Raw genomic sequence first — 22,265 nt, forward strand, 5'->3', positions numbered from 1 at the left:
TAGCCTAGGTTGAAGACACTTTTTATTGGCTTGCTGTAAACTAAGTTATACTTCAACAATGATGTTTGTTTCGTGAATTGGAATTTTGTGCTGGTATGGGTAGCACTGTCTAAGATCCGGACACAGTGAAACACGCATATGAACTAAGGTGAGCTCTCTAGCTACTTATATTTATCCAAAATTTTCTTCCAAAACCAATGACAAATCTTCGTAAAAGAGTTGACCACTTGGACCGTAAATCAAATCCTGAAAGGAATGCTCGCGTGAAACGAATTGATGACCTCGAAAATTGCTATCGGCGAAATCATCAGATTATCAGAGTGATAAAAGAAGATTTGAATGAAACTGAAGAAGCATTACGTAAGAAGGTCAATGTTTATGTTTTTCATACACTCTTAAAGCTAAAATATTGATTCACTCGAGCGGATTCATGACTTAAGAAAGCGACAGGATGCTAATGATCGGCCAAACATTTTGAGACTCAGATTTCCGAGATAAAACTAAAATCCTGCGAAACTGCTTCATGCTCCGGGGTAGGGAAATCTGCATTAATGAAGACTTTTCTAAGCGAATTGTCAAATCCGCAAACGGCTATGGGACTCTAGTTCTGAGGACACGAAAAGGGGCACCAAGGTGGGCATGTGGTGTATGGTTGGAATGAGGCTACTAATTTGACGTACATAAGTAACTCACCTTCAGAAAGAGATGACAAGCATGGTAACAACGATTGACAACGTGACAGTGCTTCTAACCAGTTCAATAAAATAAACATGAATGTAAAAAGCATTTTAAATAAAGTTAGGACATTGAGGCTCTACTACTGGAGCATGAACCCGATATTCTGGCACTTAGCCAAACATGACTTAATAAGACATACTAGATGCTGAAGTCACACCTCCTGGATTCAAGGTCGAGAGAAGAGACCGCGATACCAGAGGAGGAGGAATTGCCCTTCTAATTAAAGAATGTATATCGTTCACTATTCTCCCGTATGTCACTGATGTAGAAGCTATTTGGATTCAAACCAAACTTAATAATTGTACAGTATTCATTTGTGCTTTGTAGACAACTCCAAACTCCCCAGTGAATGTGCTTAATAAATTAAGAAGCATTATGGACGCAGAGCTAAAGCACGAAGAAAATATTATTTTATTAGGAGACTTCAACCTTCCTGGAATTAACTGGTGGACACTTTGTGGCGAGGAACAATGCATGCCTTATTGCGAACAACTCCTTGAGATTGCTTTCTGTTATGATTTGACTCAGGTCATCTCAGCTTGTACGCGTGTGGGCCCAACTACTTCCTCAATCCTTCATTTATTATTCTTATCTGGTTGGTTGCTCCCATTTCTTAACAGGTGTGAAATCGTTGAAGGTCTCTCTGATCATAAAATGGTTATGAGGTCACTGGCTATATGTGTTAATATCATGCGTGAGAACGAGAAACTTCTGATTCCAAAAAAAGCCGCCAATGACCTGGCAATACTGAAACATCTGGAGCAGTCATATTATTCTTTTTTGGTGTTGTACAGATCATCTGGTACTACTGAAGAGCTATGGAAATTTTTCCGTGATACGACAGCGTTTTGCATACAACATTTCATTCCTCAGCTTTCTAAACATGCAGGAAAAAGAAACCCCTGGGTAATTTGGGGAAGAGTACTCACCCAAAGAAAGCCTAAACGTATGCGAAAGGCTTGCACCCTCAATTCTAGTATCGAACAGAAACATGACATTGATCTTTTAGGTAAAAAGCTCCGGCATAACATGAAGGCGTCTAAAGATAGCTTTAATAACTCAACACTGAAACGATTTCTCAAGGAAGCCCCAAATAAGTTTTGGAGGTACTTGAATCCAACGGCTAAGTCGTGTAGCATGCACAGAGACAAAAGTAGCCAGGATCAAGCTGAGGCATTTAACTCCTTTTTTTCCTCAGTTTTTACCATCGATGACGGTATCTTGCCTACTATCAATGATTATGCAGACAGACTTCCTATTCAGAATATCAAGATTATAGAAGAGGCCGTTTTCAATCTGTTGCTTCACGTTAATATAAAAAAAAGTTCCGGTCCTGACGAAATCTCCAATGAATTCCTTTATTGATATGCCGAATGGACATCCAAGTTTTTAACAATAATTTTTCAATCATCCACTTCTAGTGGCTCGTTCCCCACTGCCTAGAAGCGCCCAAAAATTGTGCCCATACATAAAGGTCGTCCAACTTCTGGAGTAGCAATTACCGACCGATATCGCTCATGAGCACCTGTTTTAAAATGCTGGAACACATTGTATCAAAACATCTGCTCACCTATTTAGATGAACATAAATTACTTTTTCCAGGTCAACATGGCTTTGGCAAAGGATTGTCCACCGTCACTCTGCTTATTGAACTTGTACATCACCTTTCTAGCGCAATAATTGCCCGCGGCCAAACTGGTATAATATTCTTAGATTTTGCAAAGGCATTTGACAAGGTTCCCCACCAAATGCTTTTACTTAAAATCAGTGTTACCTTCAAAAGTTCCTCACTTACACGAAGGTTCCCTTCCTACCTTGCACATAGAGAAGAATATGTTCAACTGGGACATCACCAACCTAGTTTATCTCCCGAGGTATTCGGGGTACCCCAGGGTAGTGTCTTAGAGCCCACTTTATTGCTAATTTTATGAAAGATCTACCAAATGACATCACTACCCAAATAAGAATGTTTGCCGACGACTGCATATTGTACAACAGAATAGAGTCGCCAGGCGATCGTAATCTTGACTTACAGAAAATTAAGAACTGGTGCGATCGGTGGCAAATGCAGCTTAACCGAACTAAATTGGTTTTTATGTCAATCTCTAGAAAAAAGAATATTTTAAATTTCTCATATATTATCAACGGTCATGAACTTGCTCGAGTTAAACAACATAAATACCTAGGTCATATATTTACACCCGACTTGCATTGGAATCTTCACGTAAATGAACTTTGTGCAAAAGCTAACAAAGTATTGTGGGGGTTGAGACGTAACCTGCACTGTGCCTCCCTTGACGTTAAAATTTTAGCTTACAAAACAATGCTATACCAACAAGACCCATAATTGAGTACGCAAAAATAGTATGCGATCCCTACACTCAAAGTAGCTGTCTAAAACTAGCGAAGGTCCAGCGCCTTACTTCTAGGTTTATATTTAATAAATACCGATGTTCTCACTCTCCAACTGAATTTTGTCAACTTGCAGAGCTCCCACCTCTGCAAAAACGTACGGAGCGTGAAAGGCTTAAATCACTGTTCTTAGTAATTCATAACCATGTCAAAATAAGATACAAGTACTTCCAAACAAAGACACAGGAAACAACAAAGCACGGAAACAGTATGTATATACCTCCTTCCACAGTGCACAGTGACTGCTTCAGGTATAGCTTTTCCCTAAGGCAATACAGCAGTGGAACTGTTTGCCTGATTCAGCTGTCCAAATAAAATCAGTTAATGCATTGGCAGCAATACATGGCCTTATGTACCATAATGTACACTGATGTTCTGTACTAACACTGTGATATAATAAGTCAAAATATGCAGCGTAATTATATTGTTAATCTCTTTCATATAAGCAGTGCTACTTCATTTTCGTTTTTCTTCTTTTTAGTGCGTTGTTCAATCGGGCTAATGCACTTCTCTGTTTATGTATGTTACATCCACTCCTGTAATAGCCCGTCATGGACTTACAGTATAAAAAAATAAATCAATAAATAAGTAAGTAAATAAATAAATAAATAAATAAATAAATAAATAAAGAACCGTTCCTTCTATTTACCCAGTTGCTGGTCTTTGCCTGTCCGTGCAATGTTGCCTTCCTTCAAGAGCCCTTGGAACCGCTAACACCGCTGATCATCAACAAAAGCCTGGAAATTGCCTCAGCAACTTGCGAATTTCCAGTCTTGGTTTCGCCACTTTCCAGCATTGGAGCAGCACCGGTGCTCTGTTTCTACAAGACAACTGTATCGACAGGGCCAACATCGACACCACCTTTAAATTGTCTGCCCTCATACGCGTGGGCTAGTTGGCGTGGAAGAGCACCAAGGTTGCAAAAGCTTCAAAAACCGTTCTTTCTCGTTACCCAGGTTAGTTAACCTTATTCCCTTTATTCTATAGGGAATAAAGGGAAAAAAGTACAAGCAACCGTTGCCTGCTCATCATTCCTTGCCAATATGCGCTGTCAGCACTTGCTGTTGGTTGCGTGAATGTAATGATGTTGCTTTTTATACCAGGGGACATTGAACTCAATACCGACTCTCAGGAAAATGCATTGGGCAACTCTAAAAGCGAAATATTAGCGGCAATTAAATCGCTCGCTAGCACAATGGAATCACATCATGCAGAAGTAATCTCAACCTTGAACGAAGTGAAAGCTAGCCAAAAGATCCTTGAGGAACGTGCGTCTGATGTTACAGCGAGGCTAGCCGCAGTTGAGCACACAGCAAACATGCTAGAAGGGCTTCGCGATTCTGCTGAATTTAGCCGCGCAATTAGGAAGCTTTTCAAGGCAAGACTGCCAAGATCCAGTCTCGTCTCAATGAGTATGAGGACAGCTAACGCCAAGACAATTAAATTTTTTACGGATTTGAAGACGAATGAATCACTGACTTGGGCCCAATTTATGTAGCTGAATGAGGAGGCCATATCTCGAGCATATAGACTGGGACCTTTTGTTACAAGCTAATGGCGACCAGTAATTGCCGAATTTCTTTCTTCCAAGGCAAAAGACATCTTATCGCAAAAATCAAAGATAAGAAGCCCCGTGTTCCTGTGCAAGAATGTATTTTGTAAGGCAACAAGAATATCCCGGAAAAAGCATTCAGAATTCGTAAAAGGCACCGGATCGTTCTATAACTTGCACTATAACAAATTCTATGTGAACAAGAAATGCCATGTTTATTGTTCACAGACTGATCATGTGTGCGAAACCGACCTCGCCATGTCAACCCTGGCAAGTTTAAATGACGGAGCAGGCTTCTCAAACTTGTCTGCTCTTAGTCATTAGGAATTGGCGGCCATTTACGCAAAACGTACTCGTGACCCGAGTTTGCTCTTCGCGAACATTAGAAGCATCTTCAACAAACTCGACGCCCTGTATTCCCTGATAGACACGTGTGGTGCAGATGTGACCATAACTAAAACTTGGTTGTCAGGTAGAATTGATAATTGTGAACTGTTTGACTGTCAACGCCATTACAATGTTTCAAGGCAAGATTGCTTCGGGCATATGGGTGGCGGGATTTTGAGCGCTGTTGCCGATGACTTAATTTTCTTATGACGCTTTGATAGCCTCTGAGCTTTAATTCCTGCGCACGTGCATTAAGATAAACCATAAAACAACTTTTTTTTGTGCGTGTTATCATCGACCCCTATGAGCAAGCAAATTTGTGATGACCTTCATGACTGTCTTAATAAAATTGTTCTCAGGTTCCAAAACGCATGAGGTGGAAGCTTGGGCGAGTGGGTGATTCAATATCGACATGTTTGCACGGGGAACAAGGCGAGGACTGAATGTTGGGTTCTTCCTTCAGTCCTCGTCTTTTCGAGCCACATTTTCGAGCCACACATACCAAGGCCGTTCATGCGACTCAAGGAAATCACTGAAATAATTGAATTTTTCAACCTAAAATATGTAGAAAATCGTAAGCTACATCTTACATACAACCTACAGGCATGAAAGCTGTCGCATTATAAGTTAAATATAAGGGAAAACATGATTCGGTCACGCGAAAACTCAAACAAACCTTCTTGCAGTGTTTCTAGACCGCGCAGACAACAGGCGGCGTCCGCCATTTGCGCACGCCGGTGCGTAAGTATGTCAGAGTCCACAGAGTGGCGCGCCCGCTTCCTTGAAAGACTTTCAGATGGCGCTCGCCTCCGCCGCATCGCCGCCCATGCAAGAGGCCGCATTTCGACCACAAAGCCCGCCTTCATGCGTAGCGTTCGCGGAGAGGGTTGCCTGGTAAACATTACCGTTAATACGCTGCTGTTGCCGGGAAGCGTGAGAAGAGGTCAGAGACCTTTGAATTCTATCGCGTTCCACTCTTATGTATAAACCCCATGGAAGCGATCTTGCGCGAGACAGCGACAAGCGACGCGATGCAGACGGATGCCGCGTTCGGTCGCCGCCTACAAGTCGTACCCCATGCTAGCGATGAGTTCGAGAGACGTCTCCCCAGTGTTGCTGGCATGAGGGAAGCAATATGGGCTGCCGAAACTATTGTGAAGCACGCTTGGTTAACTTAAGTTGATGTGTTTTACTGTCAAAAGCAGCATAAAATATTTCTGAAAGTCTTCCAGTAGGTTCTTATTCTTGCACTATAAAAATTCAATCGCTTGCTTGTTCCGTGCCGCAATGGGCAGTACTTGAGTGAAGTACATCCAGTTCCGGCTTCGCGCTATTGGCTAGTCGCTCGTAGCACTTCTGGGCGACGAGCGACAAATTCTATATTTGCAGAAACAAGCGATCGCGCGACAAGACCAAGCGATCTCTTCAAGCGACGGCGCACAAAATCACGCTCATGGGGTTCAACCTTTAAAGGCGAAGCGTAAGCGTCCTCCAAATTTTACAGCGAGATTGTCCCCATAACGGACGAACCAGAAAACTGTTTAGGTGCTTTGCTTCCATAGGAACATGGCACAAATTTAAATCCAGTAACACATGCCAGTCAGAAACTGTTCTAAAAAAAGTTGCATACTCTGCCCTAGTGTGGGCAACCAAGAAATTTCATGTCTTTATGTATGGTCCACGAATCATGTTAGAAACAGAGCACCAGCCCCTACAATACATCACCGCAGTCAATCACTTAAACGCACGCATTCTCTGTTGGAGCTTGCTGCTAACAGAATATAATTTTTCTGTTTGTTTTGTGCCGGGAGTAATGAACGTGGGAGGCAAGCAACCTGAGCCGTAGTCATTGAGGTTCCCGAAGAAATTGAGGAAGTCCCTCACTGATCACCTATGCGCCTGTGCTCTTGGGTGCGCTAAACACTTGAAGAACAACGATCACAATTACTTTTTCCTGGCCTATCGTAAACATGGTGTTATTGTTCTACCACATTTTATTTTTGCTTATAGCATACACTCAATTGTACGCGTGTCATTGTTCTAAATAAAAATAATTCGTACATTTGAAAAAAAGGATGTGTGTGAGCTCTGGTGTACACATCAGTGCGTTAACGTGATGTGTTTTCCATAAAAGCTTTCTTGTAATGTGGGGTAGTATGATGCAGTAGCTGTCCCGCCTGCCAAGTCGGCGCTATAAACTAGAGCGAGTGTCAAGACGTTCCCTCGAGGGCGAACTTTGGACGTGGTTGTGCACGCGCTTGAGCGTGAAAACGGGAGGTGGCCAGTGTCGCACGTGCAGTTCAGTAAAACAAGACCAACCCCAACGAATAAGCAAGCGCCACAAACGAATGCTCAGCTAATTGGCAAATAACCTGTGGCTGAAGCAGGCTACAGAAAGAAAAGAGACAACGTCGGCAAAACAGACTCAGCTGAGAAAGGGAGCAAGGAAGCCGCGTTGGCTCGAGGCGCACGTCAATGTTCGGGAGGCCAACAGCTGTCGGAGGGACCCATCGGAGCGCCAACGCACGAGGGGACCTTTTTACGGCACATCTGCCGCTTGTAGTGACGCTTGGTCTCGCTTGCCCACATGCCCTGCGTCTGTGTATTTGGACTTTTACGCTTGAATATATATTTGTGTGCTGTGACTGTTGCTATTCATTGCTTGCTGCCCCCGGAAAGTCCCCGATTATCACAATTATGCCTGCTCCCCGAAACACATCGTAACATAGAGGTAACTGTCTGGAAAGAAGTAACGCCTTTTTAAACTGCCTTGAAGGATAAAGCCTGATTTTCCCGAAAAGAATTTGACGATGCCATAAGAAAATTCAGTTTTCATCGAGAGGTAAGCAGCAGTGACTGGCCAAGAATCTTTAAGCGGAATCTAACTGTTATTACTTCAGCAAGTGCATCACCATGCTAATCCTACACCTTCCTCTGACTATGCTATCATTTTTGCCCAATAATCACTGATGGTGCAAAGCCTGCTCCTGTTTGCAGAGAATTCTCAAACAATACAGTCTCCGATTTTCACAGGAGAGGCCGTTGGTGACTTAGAGGAAGTGATTGCCGACCAGCAGAAAATTTTCTTAAAATGCTGTGGTGAAGGATGAAGGAGGAAAAGAGATAAGAAGAAGGCAGGGAGGTTAACCAGAATCATGTCCGGTTGACTACCCTACACCGGGGGAAAGGGAAAGGGGGAAAAACAAAGATAACAGGGAGAGAGAGGAGGGAAGGAAAGAAGGAAATTGCAGTGAGTTCGCTGACGTGTGTGGCCTTACAGAAATTGCATTAATACTCACAGTTGGTCGCACAAGCCCGTCGTCCTTAAGAAGCACAAAAGTGCCTTCACCACTTTATGGGCCGACGGGCGATGGGGGCGGTGTTCCAGCAGCACCTGCACAGAAAGCGGCCGATTGTCCAGTTTATGAAAATCTTTGGCAAGTTCTTGTCTCTCAGGGGTGTATTATGGACAGTGGCACAGCAGGTGGTCGATGTTTTCTTCCGTGCCACAGACCTCGCATGCTCCACTGTCAGTCTGTCCAATTAATGTAGAGTATGCCTTTGTGAAGGCAACTCCTAACCAAAGGCGACAGAGAAGCGTAGCTTCACGTCGAGGAAGTCCGAGTGGAGGCCGGAGTTGCAGGGAGGGGTTTAGTCGATGCAGTCGTGTGAGTCGTAAGTTTGGCGAGTTCCACTCGGTCAGTGTGAGACTGCGTGCCAGGTATCGAAGCTGCCTAGCGGCGTCTGTCCTCGAAAGCGGAATCGGAACGCTCTGCTCTATCTGATGTGCTATGCGAGCAGCGTTATCGGCGGAATCATTGCCACTGATTCCACAATGGCCAGGTACCCATTGAAAAACGACCTCGTGACCTTTTTGTTGGACATGATGGTACAGTTTTGCGATTTCGTATGTCAGTTGGTCATGGCATCCGTGTCGGAGAACTGACTGCGTGCACTGTAATGCCGGTTTTGAATCACAGAACACCGCCCATTTTCTAGCTCTTTCAGATTCAATGAATTCCAGCGCTCGACGCAGGGCCGTTACTTCTGCCGCCGTTGAGGTCGTGACATGCGATGTCTTGAAGCGCAGTGTCATTCCTCGCGTTGGTATCACCACGGCACCACCGGAACTGCACGACGTAGTTGATCCATCGGTATAGATGTGCACGTGGTTGCTGTACTTTTCATGCAAAAGAAGTAAGGTCAACTGTTTTAGAGCAGAGGCTGGTAGATCTGTCTTCTTCTGTAGTCCTGGAATCATTGGATGTACTTGTGGACGGCTCAAACACCACGGAGGAAACGCTGGCTTGGCCGCAGGTGCGTACCCTGAAGTAAACGACGCACGATGTGCACTGACAATGCCGCTAAATGTCGAGCAGGGCCTTGCAGCAGTGAGACTCGCCAAGTGGTGGGAAGGGGTCCTAGCATAATGCCTGAGGTGCATGCGCATTGTCTCAGCGGTAATGTGCGTCGTGATTGGGTAATCCTGCGCAAGGGCAATGGTTTCAGCCGTTGATGCACTGCGTGGTAAGCCAAGACATATCTCAAGGGCTTGGGCTTGAATACTCTGTATCGTACGCAGGTTAGACTTGCAGGTGTTGGATATTGCAGGCAGGCTGTATCGCAGGAATCCAACGAACAACGCCATGTACAGCTGTAACATAGCGTGTACAGATACTCCCCAACTTTTCCCTGCAAGGAACCTGAACAGGTGACAGATAGCAGTCAGCCGCTTTTTCACGTAATTGACGTGTGGAGTCCAAGACAGGTCTCTGTCAATTACGACTCCCAAGAACCTGTGACTTCTGCTGTATGGTATAAGTTGTCCGTTAATAGATACGCCGTAACCAGACATTGGCTTCCTCGTGAATGCCACCATTGCGCACTTTCCGCATGAAATTTCGAGTCCTTGTTCACGAAGGTAGCAAGATGTCATTGTGGCAGCCTTCTGAAGCCGAGCGCGAAGCTGAAGTCATGTCACACTTGATGTCCAAATGCAGATTTCGTCCGCATAGATCGAAAGTCGTACGGTGCTGGGCAGGTTGTCAACTAATCCACAGAGGGTGAAGGATGAATGTTTCCAATGCTGCACATGATGTTCCATATTGTCGAACAAATAAAACCCACGACCATGGCCACCCTCACTCAACTATGCGAAACAAAGCAAAGAAGGCTTTTCCTGGTAATTCTTTTATTATTCCCAAGAATTTTCCATTTTATGCAATCGACTTCCTTCAGACAAATACTTTACATGCTCTTTGGAACGATGATGACGCTCTAGGAATAGGCCATGCTACTAATAAAGTGACCTCAGTCCCTAGTGCTCCATATGTACTTGATGAGAAACTTTGTGAAGCTTGAGTGCCCAATATCCTCTACCACATGGTATGGAACTGTCAACAAAACCCATCGACACCACCCATCACCGGACCAACCGCCGAGCAGTGGGAGGCCCAGCTGACAAGCTCGAGCCCTGAAGACCAGCATCGCCTGGTGAGCAGGGCTAAGCTGTCGGCTCAAGCCCACGGCATCCTGGGCTAGGGACGCCTCCCACCTCGGACGATTTTATCGTCGGCTCATTTCTACTAATAAAGTTTATTCCTCCTCCTCCTGGAGTGCTTGGCTGTGATATCGGCAAGGTTGCCCTCTCTTTTGAATCTATGATCGCACTGAACATAAGGAAAGATTGAATGACGCTCTCAATGGGGCACCACACCGTAACCCTTGTTTTTAAAGATTATGCGACGTAGTATCCTTTCATGCTCATATATTCTTATTATACCAGGTACAGATCAATATAACTCCCACGGCGACACAGTTCACTAAAATGTTGACACTCGGAGGTGTTTGAGGTAGAAAAAAGATATCACGAGAATATCTAACCGTCCACTGCTACGATGTGTTGCTCAAGGTATAGCACCTTCTTGGTACCCGGTGGTATTGCTTTTAATTTTATGCAACGACTTTGGTTAATCTGAGGAATTGCTTTGTAGTAAGTTGAAATCAATGGAAAAGAAACTTTAACCCGAAGTTAATTTTTTTTAAATAGGCTGCAATATGGCGAAATTAAAAATTAAACTATGAGGTTTTACGTGCCAAAACCACTTTCTGATTATGAGGCACGCCGTAGTGGAGGACTCCGGAAATTTTGACTACCTGGGGTTCTTTAACGTGCACCTAAATCTAAGTACACGGGTGTTTTCGCCCCCATCGAAATGCCGCCGCCGTGGCCGGGATTTGGTCCCGCGACCTCGTGCTCAGCAGCCCAACACCATAGCCACTGAGCTACCACGGCGGGTGATGGCGAAATTCCAACTCTTGCATAGCGAGCCCGATGACAGAAAACAATGGGCATGATGTGCATCACGCTTCATCAGTCAAAGGCTGATGCTGACAGCTTAGTTGATGCTGCGAAGATAGCACTGACCAGTTTGTTGATAAAATTGTGCACCTAGGTTGAGCGCCTAGGTCACTTCCCACTGATACAGTGAAGTCGGCATTTGTGTTAGAAGAAAACTACAACTGACCTTCAGACGTAAAATTGCTTATAAAATATGTGCTTTATCATTATTTCAGAAACGCGGTTATGCGTATTCAAGTGTAAACAATTGCATTCATGATCTTGATTTCTGTGCATACGAAAAATTTCGTACCCTTACACTCTGGGATCGAGGATAACCAGCGAAACCGTATTGGGATGACTATATTGACAACTATATTGATTTATTGGGTTATTGGTATCGTGATTGAATAACGACATATACACGTAACTTCGTGGTTGTTATTCTCTTTATTTTGTCTGATTTATTATCACAGGGACACAGCTTCGTGGTCGCTTTGTTACACCGCGATTGGTTGTACTGCTATGCTATACACCTTCTTGCCAAAGATTGAATCCATACGCGACCGTTGACGGGTGGTCGGCGCACTGGCATCCGTGTAGCACTCAATTGCAAACCGTTCCAAGTGGAAGGATACAATGCACTTACCATCGCGGCACGCTAGATCTGCGTTAACGTCGAATATAGGTGGGTACACTATTGCGTTTTATTATACTGTCGGACCATCCATTGGGAGCGAAGGAGCACCGCCATCTCACGTTTTATATATGTCCTTGAAGGTAATGCGTCGTAACACTGTCTACAAAATAATAAGATTCAGATTGGTCGCAGCGACAGACAACATCATTCGGGAAAAGTTGGGCCAATGTGTATTCTTTTCCTTCTACGCTGCTCTTCCCCATGGACACATTTTTCATCGCAACCTGCCCATATACAGCTTCGTTGTAAAATTTGACACGTTAGTACAGCGCATAGTCGACAATTGCGCAAGAACAGCAATCAAAAGTGCTATAAATGTATGTAAAGGTGCTCTCGTTAGCGACATGGCAAGTATAAACCATAAGTGTGTGGAAGAAACCAACAAAGTCTCATCAACTTCCCCCTTGTGATATGAATGACGAATACGAGAAATCCATGAGTCATGCTCGGAATTACACACAGCGGTACATACAACAGGTAAATAGGAGTGAGCGCACGTGCTTGCGTAGTTCAACACAACTAATAATGGACATTTACCTAAGAAGTATAACAAATAAAACAAAAATTAAAAGAAAAGATTTACTCACCATTTCTGCCCTGCTAATGTGGGTGTCCAGCGAAGCTGTTGCAAAACAACCACTACAACTACTAAATGGCGGTTCGGATGCTTGTTCTGAACTTGGCCTTCATGGAAACGTATGCTGTTCTGTGTGTTGTATGAGTGATTTTATTGAATGTATGCAATGTTCGTTACACTTCTGAGCGCTCAGCGCTGCCTTACTGGGTATGAGCCATTGCGCTTTCTTGCTTGCTTACAAGGATACATAGAGTTTCTCACTATAACACGTAGAGGGAAATCTGGTGCCACCGTCTATTGGAGTTTCCTAAAGGACGCTGCGCCGTCATAGGAATGACGGTGTACGTGTCTGCGAGGCTTGTGTTGGTTGGTGTTGTAAGAGGCTTCGTCTAAAACGTGGATATGGCTACACAAATAACGAGTTCTTAAAGTAAAATCTTCATGAAACGTTTGCATACAGGCATATTACATCTTCCAGCGAAGTTTACTCACCTACAATGCATAACCAAGCGAAGAAAAGCAAGAACAGGCGACAGACTGTTCCAAAGCGAGGGTGAATCTTGTCGCCTGTCTTCCAACTTTAGCAACCCGCTGATACTTTTTACGTTTCATGTAATTGTACATGCAATAACAAGTTCTCATAGTTAAAAAAACAAGCTTCTGTGCAATATTAAAGCTGCAATAGCTTTTTACGTGCTCTTTTAGTAGAAAATGAATCATTGTGACAGGCGGAACGATGCTTGACAGGCGCGTCTTCATGGTATTCTGGATTCCCAAGAACGATGCCAATCCGAAGTCACAATATACAGGCATTCACATCCATACCACAGCGCAACAGCGTGAGATTGCCCTCCAGGTAATATAGTGAGAAACTCTATGCGGGGATACCCATCTTTGCATTCTTTCCTTGCTTATGCAGATATGAGCCTGTATTTTTGCTTTCTTACGGAGCTGTGAGTGATTGCTGATGATAGTAGGTGATAGTTTTGAGCTTGTTTTTCACTGAAACTTACACTGTTCTGTCCATTGCATGCGTGATTCCAATTAATGAATGCATTGTCCGCTTCATTTTGCTGAGCGGTTGTAGCATCTGCTTACGGGGCAGTGAGGAAATGTATTTTTGTTTGCTTACGGAGGTGTGCGCCAGAGCTGATCATGATAAGTGCTTATTTCGACCTTGCTCTTTATTGAAACGTAGCCTGTTGCAATGTATGCAATGTTGCAATGTTCACTTCGCTTTGCTTAGTACTTGTAACCTCTGCATTGCGACGAGGATAAGCCATTGCATTCTTGCTTGCTTAGGGGTGTTAGAGCTTTTGCTCATGGCGGTCATTGCTGTTCACGGATGGACAAGAGAAATGTCAACCACCGAGAGGCTAACAGGTTCGCTGTAAAAAAGGCACGTAACACAAATATCTTGCGCTACTCTATGCGAAGAACAAATAAGAGAGCATGGCAGGCAGGTAAGGCCTAGCTGACCATCAGGGATGTCGTTGAGGCACGCAACGCCAACGCCCATTTCGGTGGGCGCGTGTCTAGTACAAAGGAAAAGTTTTACGGAGTTATAGCTCAGAGAGCCAGCGAGCCCAATGGGCCAGCGTAGAGGCCAGTGTGCATGCGTGGTACAACTTGCTGAGTGGCGTCTACGCTGACCTGCTGGGCCGCTTAGCTATAACTCTCTATCGCAATTAATTAAACCAGCGCCATGCGTTTACGTAAGCGCAACCATTAAAACACTATATACGCAAAGCTTATTAACCCACCCTAGCTCCTCGGCAGACCTAGAAGACACAATCCAGGTTTTGAGTCAAGGGGTAAAACAACAGAAATCAAATGCAGCCGCCACATGCACCCTCGGCACTCGCGGTCACTCACCTTTTCACCTAAGATCAGAAACAGCCGAATGGTTCCGAACTGCAGTATCTGCTACAGTGACACTCGGACTTGCAAGACAAGGTGACGGAAAAAAGTGCGCGTGCTCGTTGTGCGACACCCCGTGATTTTTGTTTCAGGCATTGCACTTTCACGCTTTTGCTTCGTGCTTTCTTTTCCCTTCTTCAACCTGTGTGCATTCGCGTGACTTGATAAATGGAATCTCGCCGTTTTCTTTCAGTACAATGGTAGCACCGTATTCTTTATAGGAAAAAAATGCGTCAAAAGAACGGCACTTCTTATAGTGTGGAGAACGCGCACCGCTACTTGGTTGCAGGACAGAACGTGTGCTTAGCGAAAAACAAAGCGAAATCAATATGGCAGAAAGAGCTAAAGAAAGGCTTGCATGTGCTTCTGATTGCTTTACCTGAGGTATGTTTCTGAAAGCGGTCCCAGAATACCTTACTTGTGTGGGTAGTAAACCTGTAGTGATATTGAATCAATGTTGTATTGACGCGCTCACTTGAAAGCGTCTTTTTTTCTTTGCAGTAGAGTAAGCACTATGTTAAATTTGCACCGTTTATTTCAAGCGATGGAGCCCTACATAAGCTTGATTTGACGACCTTATTTGTTTTACAAAATAAAAAACGCATCATTGGTTTGTTTTATGATCCTTCAACGCTGCATTGGTCGATGCCGTCTAAATAGTCTCGAACATTACAAAGTTATGCAAACTTCACTCAAACTGTTTCAAGGCATTCATTCCTTTGTTTTTGGACAGCAATGAGGCCACTTTCCTCCACTGCCATTTGAAGCTATATTTTCGGGAGGAGGACACCTGTGTAAAAAAAAAACAATGAACGATCTCACAAGGTATACTTTGAAATCTGCACATCACTTATTCAAGTCTAAATAATTATATTCACGAACTTAGGGTACTCCAGTATGACAACATCCCCTGCGTGAGAAATAGTTGCACGAATTTGTCAAAATATGAAGTTTTACAAATAAAATTTTAGCGCTTCCTTCTGAAGAAGCCTCGTGAAATGACAAATTTAGGATTGTGAATTCGCAAGGCAAGCTTATTTGGTTTGATTTATTGAGTAATGCTAGTATTTAAACTGGGGAGGTCAAATCTACAGCAAAATACATAGTTGAGTTAAGTCCACATTAGCGCGGAAACTCGTGTGGCCGCTTTCGAGGCGGTAGCGGGTGCAGCCGCAGTGATTACAGCTCAGTGTTCTTTTATCACGTGCTGGCTGCAGCGGCAAGGACGGCCTCAAATCTGGCCTTCAAATGTAGTCGCTTTTTGCCCCGCCCGGCCTTCCAGATAGAATATTCAGATATATATACAACGGACGTATTCTTTAAAATACATTTGTGGACTTCTTTAAAAGTCTACAACATTTACTGTAACAGAGAGTGTAAATATTGACACGTCAACTCGTTAATCTTTTACGGGTGAGCGCTGTTAACATCCACGAAATGTCATCGCTCAGCGCAAGACGTGTCTAAACGTATCGGAAGTTTCTAGAATGTTATCGATGCTTTTATCCGCTGTCTGTCGTCGCCGAACCTTGTGTAATCTGATTGCACGTATGCGCGACGCGAATTGCATAGAACATTGTGGAAGGCATGCGGGTCCCAGCAATTACTCTGGAACATTGGGCGACTGATCTATAAAAGCCGACGCGCTTGACCCGCTAGTCAGATTTTCGACGATCGCGGACTGTGTTCGCCGCTCTCGTTGTGCTTTAAGTGTAACCTATTTTGTGGGCACAGGTTCGCCCAATAAAAGCTAGTTTTGTCTTTCACAGTATTGCTAGTGTGTTCTTTAACGTCACGACCACGTGACATCTGGTGGAGGTGCTTTGCGTTCATGTACCGGACGCCCCCACAAAGCCGTGACCCAAGCCTTCACTCGGAAGACACCAACGTCGCCAAAAACCAGCGAGGTAGCCGCAGGCTGCAAGGACTGCCCCCGGAGCACGGACGATGAAGATGGCCACCAAGTCCACCCCAATGGCAGCCCCAGCGTCACCCTCGTGCTGCAGCAACCCAGGGAGCCTCTGACGTTCCGAGGTTCAACGTTCGAGGACCAAGAAAGCTGGCTTGAGGCGTATGAGAGATTCGCTACATTTAACAACTGGAACAGCGACGACAAACTGCGACATGTCTTCTTCGCATTGGAAGACGTGGCCAGGACGTGGCTCGAGAACCGAGAAGTCAACCCGGGTGCAGCTACCCAATGAGACAACCGCGATCTTCACGGAGGAAATGAACCATCTATTCCGCCACGCCGACCCTGAAATGCCCGAGGAGAAGAAAGTCTGCCTACTCATGCGTGGTGTGAAGGAGGAACGTTTTGCCTGAATGGTGCGAAGCCCACCGAAGACAGCCGACGAGTTTCTTCGCGAGGCCACTAGCATCAAGAAGACACTCCAGATGCGAAACCGGCAATTCGACCGCCGCACGAACTCGACAAGCTACGCCGGAGTTCAGTCACTGGCCACCGACGACCTGTGAGAGACTGTCCGAGTGGTCATGTGGGAGGAGCTACAGAAGCTGTGCCCATCATCACAGCCTCAAGTGGCTTCGATTGCCGACGCCGTACGTCAGCAGCTCCAACAACAACGCGGAGTAGCCCCTGAATCGCCGCAGCCTCAGCCACAAGCGATGACATACGCCGCTGTAGCCCGCCATCACGTTCCCCCTCCGCGCCCACGGAAGGGCCCCTTGACGACACAGTTCCGTCGTGAACCACCACTCCCACCCCCAGCACGCCAATCCGTCACCTCACCCGGGGTTCCAAGGAAGGCTGATGTTTGGCGCGCCCCCGACCACCGTCCGCTTTGCCATCACTGTGGAGATGCCGGGCACATCTACTGCCGATGCCCATACCGGGAGATGGGACTGCGAGGGTTCGCCGTTAACGCGCCGCGACCACAGATTGGCGAACGACCTCGTGATATGGCCGGCTACCTCGCCGCCACTCAGTGGAGCCCTCGATGACCGTCCGGTTCACCGTCACCAGGCGGCTACCTGTCGCCACAGCGCCGGCCATACACTGGCCCAGCCCGGGGCCGGTCACTGAGCGCATATCCGGAAAACTAAAAGCAGCAACCGATGGAGGTGCGCTTGCTGTTCGACGAACTGATGAAGATCCTCGACGCCGACGAAAACGCCCAAGAAACTACCTCGACTACATAACGACACGCCACCGTCCCGACGAAGTCTGGGAGCAAAGAATACGACGACGAAAGAGGACCTGACGACGTCACATATCACCCACAGGTCAACGCGACACCAAGACCGAACTGTAATGCAAGACAAAGAACCACCGACGTCAACGTGCTTCTCGACGGCCACGCCGTCACCGACTAGAATGTGCACGGCAAGAATTACCATTAACGACCAAACTAACCCTGCCACCTTCGTTATCATTCAACAGTGTTCACGAGACGTCATTCTCGGCATGAACTTCCTGAACTAACACGGCGCAATAATCGACCTGAAGTCGAAGTCAATAACGCTGTCGGAAGATGAAGTGATACCTCCGGAGGGCCTTCTTAGTCCCCGCGCCTTGAGTCTGCTCGAAGATCAAGTGAGCATCCCGCCTCGCTCCAGCATTGCTATTTCGGTCGCCACCGAAACACCTGCTGACATGTAAGGTGTCATCGAAGGCGACCAATGTCTCCTGCTCGATCGTGAAATTTGCGTCGCAAGAGGAATCGCTTGACTGCACGGAAGAACACGAAATTGTTGCTGACAAACTTCAGCCAGGAGTTCAAGCACATAAACAACGTCAAGACGATCGCATACATCATGGGAATTCTGGAAACAAGCAATGCGTTTGTCCTCTCGGATTCTGCCGCATCTAGCCCGACAACTGTAGTTCCCGAACCAGACTTCGACATAAATGCAAGTTTCCCCTTGATTAAGCAGCAACAGCTCAGAAGTTTACTTCGACGATACAAAGTGTGGTTTTTGACGACATCTAGGATTCGACAAACGCCAGTCGCAAAGCATCGCATAATAACCGAAGAGTGGGCTCGACCACTCCGCCAGAGCCCTTATCGAGTCTCTACGCGAGAACGTGAGACTATAAGGCACCAAGTCGACGAAATGCTGCACGACGACATCATGCAGCCGTCAAAAAGCCCGTTGGCTTTTTGATGATTTGAGAAAAAGGACGGAACCCTACGTTTCTGCGTCGATTATCGTCGTCTGAACAAGATCACGAAGAAGAACGTATACCCCCTCCCACGAATAAACGATGCATTAGATCGGCTCTGCAACGCTAAATACTTCTCGTCGTGGACCTCAAGTCTGGCTATTGGCAAATGGAAGTCGATGAAAGAGATCGTGAAATAACCGCCTTCATCACCCCAGACAGCCTCTGCGAGTTCAAGGTTGTGCCATTCGGACTCTCCTCGGCGCCTGCAACGTTCCAGCGCGTGATGGACTTTAGCAGGATTGAAGTGGCAGACCTGCCTCGTATACTTGCATGACGCCGTCGTCTTCGCAGGAAATTTGGACGATCACCTTAGGCGGCTTGCAACAGTACTAGAGGCGATCAGGTCATCAGGGCTTACTCTGAACCCGGAAAAGTGCCACTTCGCTTACGACGAGCTTCTGTTTCTAGGCTACGTCATCAGCTAATCTAGAGTCCGCCCCGACCCGCAGAAGACAGCTGCCATCGCAAAGTTCCCGCAGCCCATCGACAAGAAGGCAGTGCGTAGATTCCTTGGCATGTGTGGCTACTACAGGCGCTTTGTCAAGGACTTTCCACGCATCGCGGAGCCGCTAACACATCTAACCGAATGTGATGTCGAGTTCAAGAGGGGAACGCCGCAGGCCGATGCATTTCAAGAACTCAAACGACGCATGCAGTCGCCGCCGGTACTTGCACACTTCTACGAGGTCGCCGATACCGAAATCCACACTGACGCCAGTAGCCTAGGCCTCGGTGCCGTCCTAGTCCAGAGGAAAGACGGATTTGAACGGGTGAAATGCTAGCCAGTCGCTGTCAAACGTGGAAGGCAATTATTCTACGATTGAAAAGGAATGCCTCGCCATCATTTTGGCTACCAGCGCAATTCCGCCCTTACCTATATGGGAGACCATTCAATGTGGTCAGCGACCAGGCATTGTGTTGGCTAGCTAACTTAAAGGGCCCTTCAGGACGGCTGACGCGGTGGAGCCTCAGACTGCAAGAATATGACGTCATGGTAATCTAGAACACTCTGACGCCGACTGCCTATCATGCGGCTCATCGATCCCCCGCCGCAAGACGACGAGGACGACGACGCCTTCCTCGGAATAATAAGTGTGGAAGACTTCACTAAACAGGAACGAGAAGACCCAGAGCTAAAAGGCCTCGTCGAGTATTTGGAAGGGAACACCGACGATGTCCCTAGGGCATTTAAGCGCGGATTGTCTTCGTTCACGTTTCAAAACAACCTACTCGTGAAGAAGTACTTTTCACCAGTCAGCGCCAATTACCTTGTTGTTCCGTCGGCGCTGCGTCCAGAAGTACTGCACGCCCTACAAGACGGTCCGACCGCTGGACAACGCGGTTTCTCCCGGACGCTATCGAGAATACAAGAAAGGTATTACTGACCGCACCTAACCGCCGATGTCGCCCGTTACGTCAAGACATGCCGAGACTGTCAGCGACGCAAGACACCACCGACAAGGCCAGCGGGATTACTATAGCCGATCAAGCTTCCTTACCGACCTTTCCAGCAGATCGGGATGGACTTGTTGGGACCGTTTCCGACATCAACTTCCGGAAATAAGCGGATCGTCGTGGCGACGGACTATCTCACCGGCTTCGAAGAAACTAAAGCTCTACCGAAAGGCAGCGCAGCCGAAGTGGCGAAATTTTTCGTCGAGAACATCCTGCTGCGACATGGTGCTACAGAAGTCCTCATCACTGACAGAGGAACGGCTTTTACAGCAGAGCTCACCCAAGCCATTCTCGAATACCGCACTGCTGAGCTCCACATTGGAGACCTCTGCAGTGACAAAGTCACCATGGGCACCCGGGGAACACCACAGGGAGCTGTTTTGTCCCCGTTCCTATTCAACATTACTATGCGAGGCCTTCCCACACCTCTCGACATCATACCCCACATTTAGCACTCAATATATTACCCTCTGGACAAACTCTGGCTCGGACGGGGAGATACAAGATTCACTTCAACAGGCAATCGACACTGTCCACACTTACGTGCAGGCAAACGGTCTCGTTTATTGGCCCACCAAGTCTGAACTGTTAGTTGTACGAGACAAACGTGTTCGCCGACCCATCCCCGACCCTCAAGAGCCGGTCACGCTCCACATATCCACCCACCCCATAGCCCCCGTACAGACCATCCGCGTGTTAGGCATGCTGGTGCAGAACAACAGGCAGAACTCGGAAGCCATCCCACGCCTCCGAACCACAGCCCACCAAATCAACGACCTAATCCGCCGCATTGCCACTCGCCGCAGGGGAATGCGGGAGACCGACCTCTGCCGCCTCGCACAAGTCTGCCTCATTAGTAGGATTGTCTACACATACGCTTATTACCACCTCCGCCGCAAAGACAAAGAGGCGGTAAATAGCACCATCCGCTCGGTGTACAAGGCGGCAATGGGACTGCCCCAGTCCGCCAGCACACAGCGTCTCCTCCAGCTTGGAGTATACAACACCCTCACAGAGCTGATAGAGGCACACAAGACTGCACAGTTACACCGCTTTTCTCGCACGGAACACGGTCGTTACATTCTTAATCGTCTTAACATCAACCCTACAGGTGACATCCACCCCTATGCTCCCCTCCCGACTGGAGTCTTCAGTCGGCTGGTCATCAAACCCATGGCCAAGGATATGCCACCCGACCGCCACGATAGGCGCCGCCAACTGAAGGCACAAGCGTTAGACGTCACCGACTCCGCCGACGAACATGCCATGTACCTGGACGCGGCGAAATGCGGCTCTTACACATACGTAGCCTGCGTAGCGACGCCAACCACCACTCTCATTAGTGCCACTACAATGCGCACACACTCCTCCACCCCTGCCGAAGAGGCCGCGATCGCGCTAGCCATCGCGGATCCCCGCACAAGCATGGTTCTCAGTGACTCTAAACAAGCCATCCATAATTTCTCAAAAAACTCACTCTGTCTTAGTGTGGGTAGCTTAGTGTGGGTACCTGCTCACGCGGGGAACTCGGGGAACGAAGGGATCGACCGTTTAGCCCGAGGCCTAACTAACCGGGACGCCGGCTCCTCGAACCCAGATGCGTTCGCAGAGGTCCCGAAATCCTATACTGAAATTACAAACTCATACAAGTAGACGAGACGCGTGTACCCGCCTCCCCGCCCCGACTTCGAACGAGCGCAAGCCACTATGCTTCGCAGACTGCAGACCGATTTAACTCTCAGTCATTCTAGGCTTTATTTAATCACTGGAGGGGATTACGACCCCGTCTGTACTAAGTGCGACCATGGAGTCTTCGCTACTCGGGCACATATTCTGTGGGGATGCGAGGGTAACCCCCCCCCCCAATCATTACTGCCAGCTCCCTCTGAAGAGGGTTGGAACCAGCTACTGACAAGAGCAGACAAGCAAACGCAACTCGCACTCGTCTCGTGGGCCCAAGACGTCGCCCCCTTCTGGGAGCCACACTGGGCCTAC

The sequence above is a fragment of the Dermacentor andersoni genome, chromosome 8 (genome assembly GCF_023375885.2).
Source record: "Dermacentor andersoni chromosome 8, qqDerAnde1_hic_scaffold, whole genome shotgun sequence".
NCBI classification, from domain to species: Eukaryota; Metazoa; Arthropoda; class Arachnida; order Ixodida; family Ixodidae; genus Dermacentor; species Dermacentor andersoni.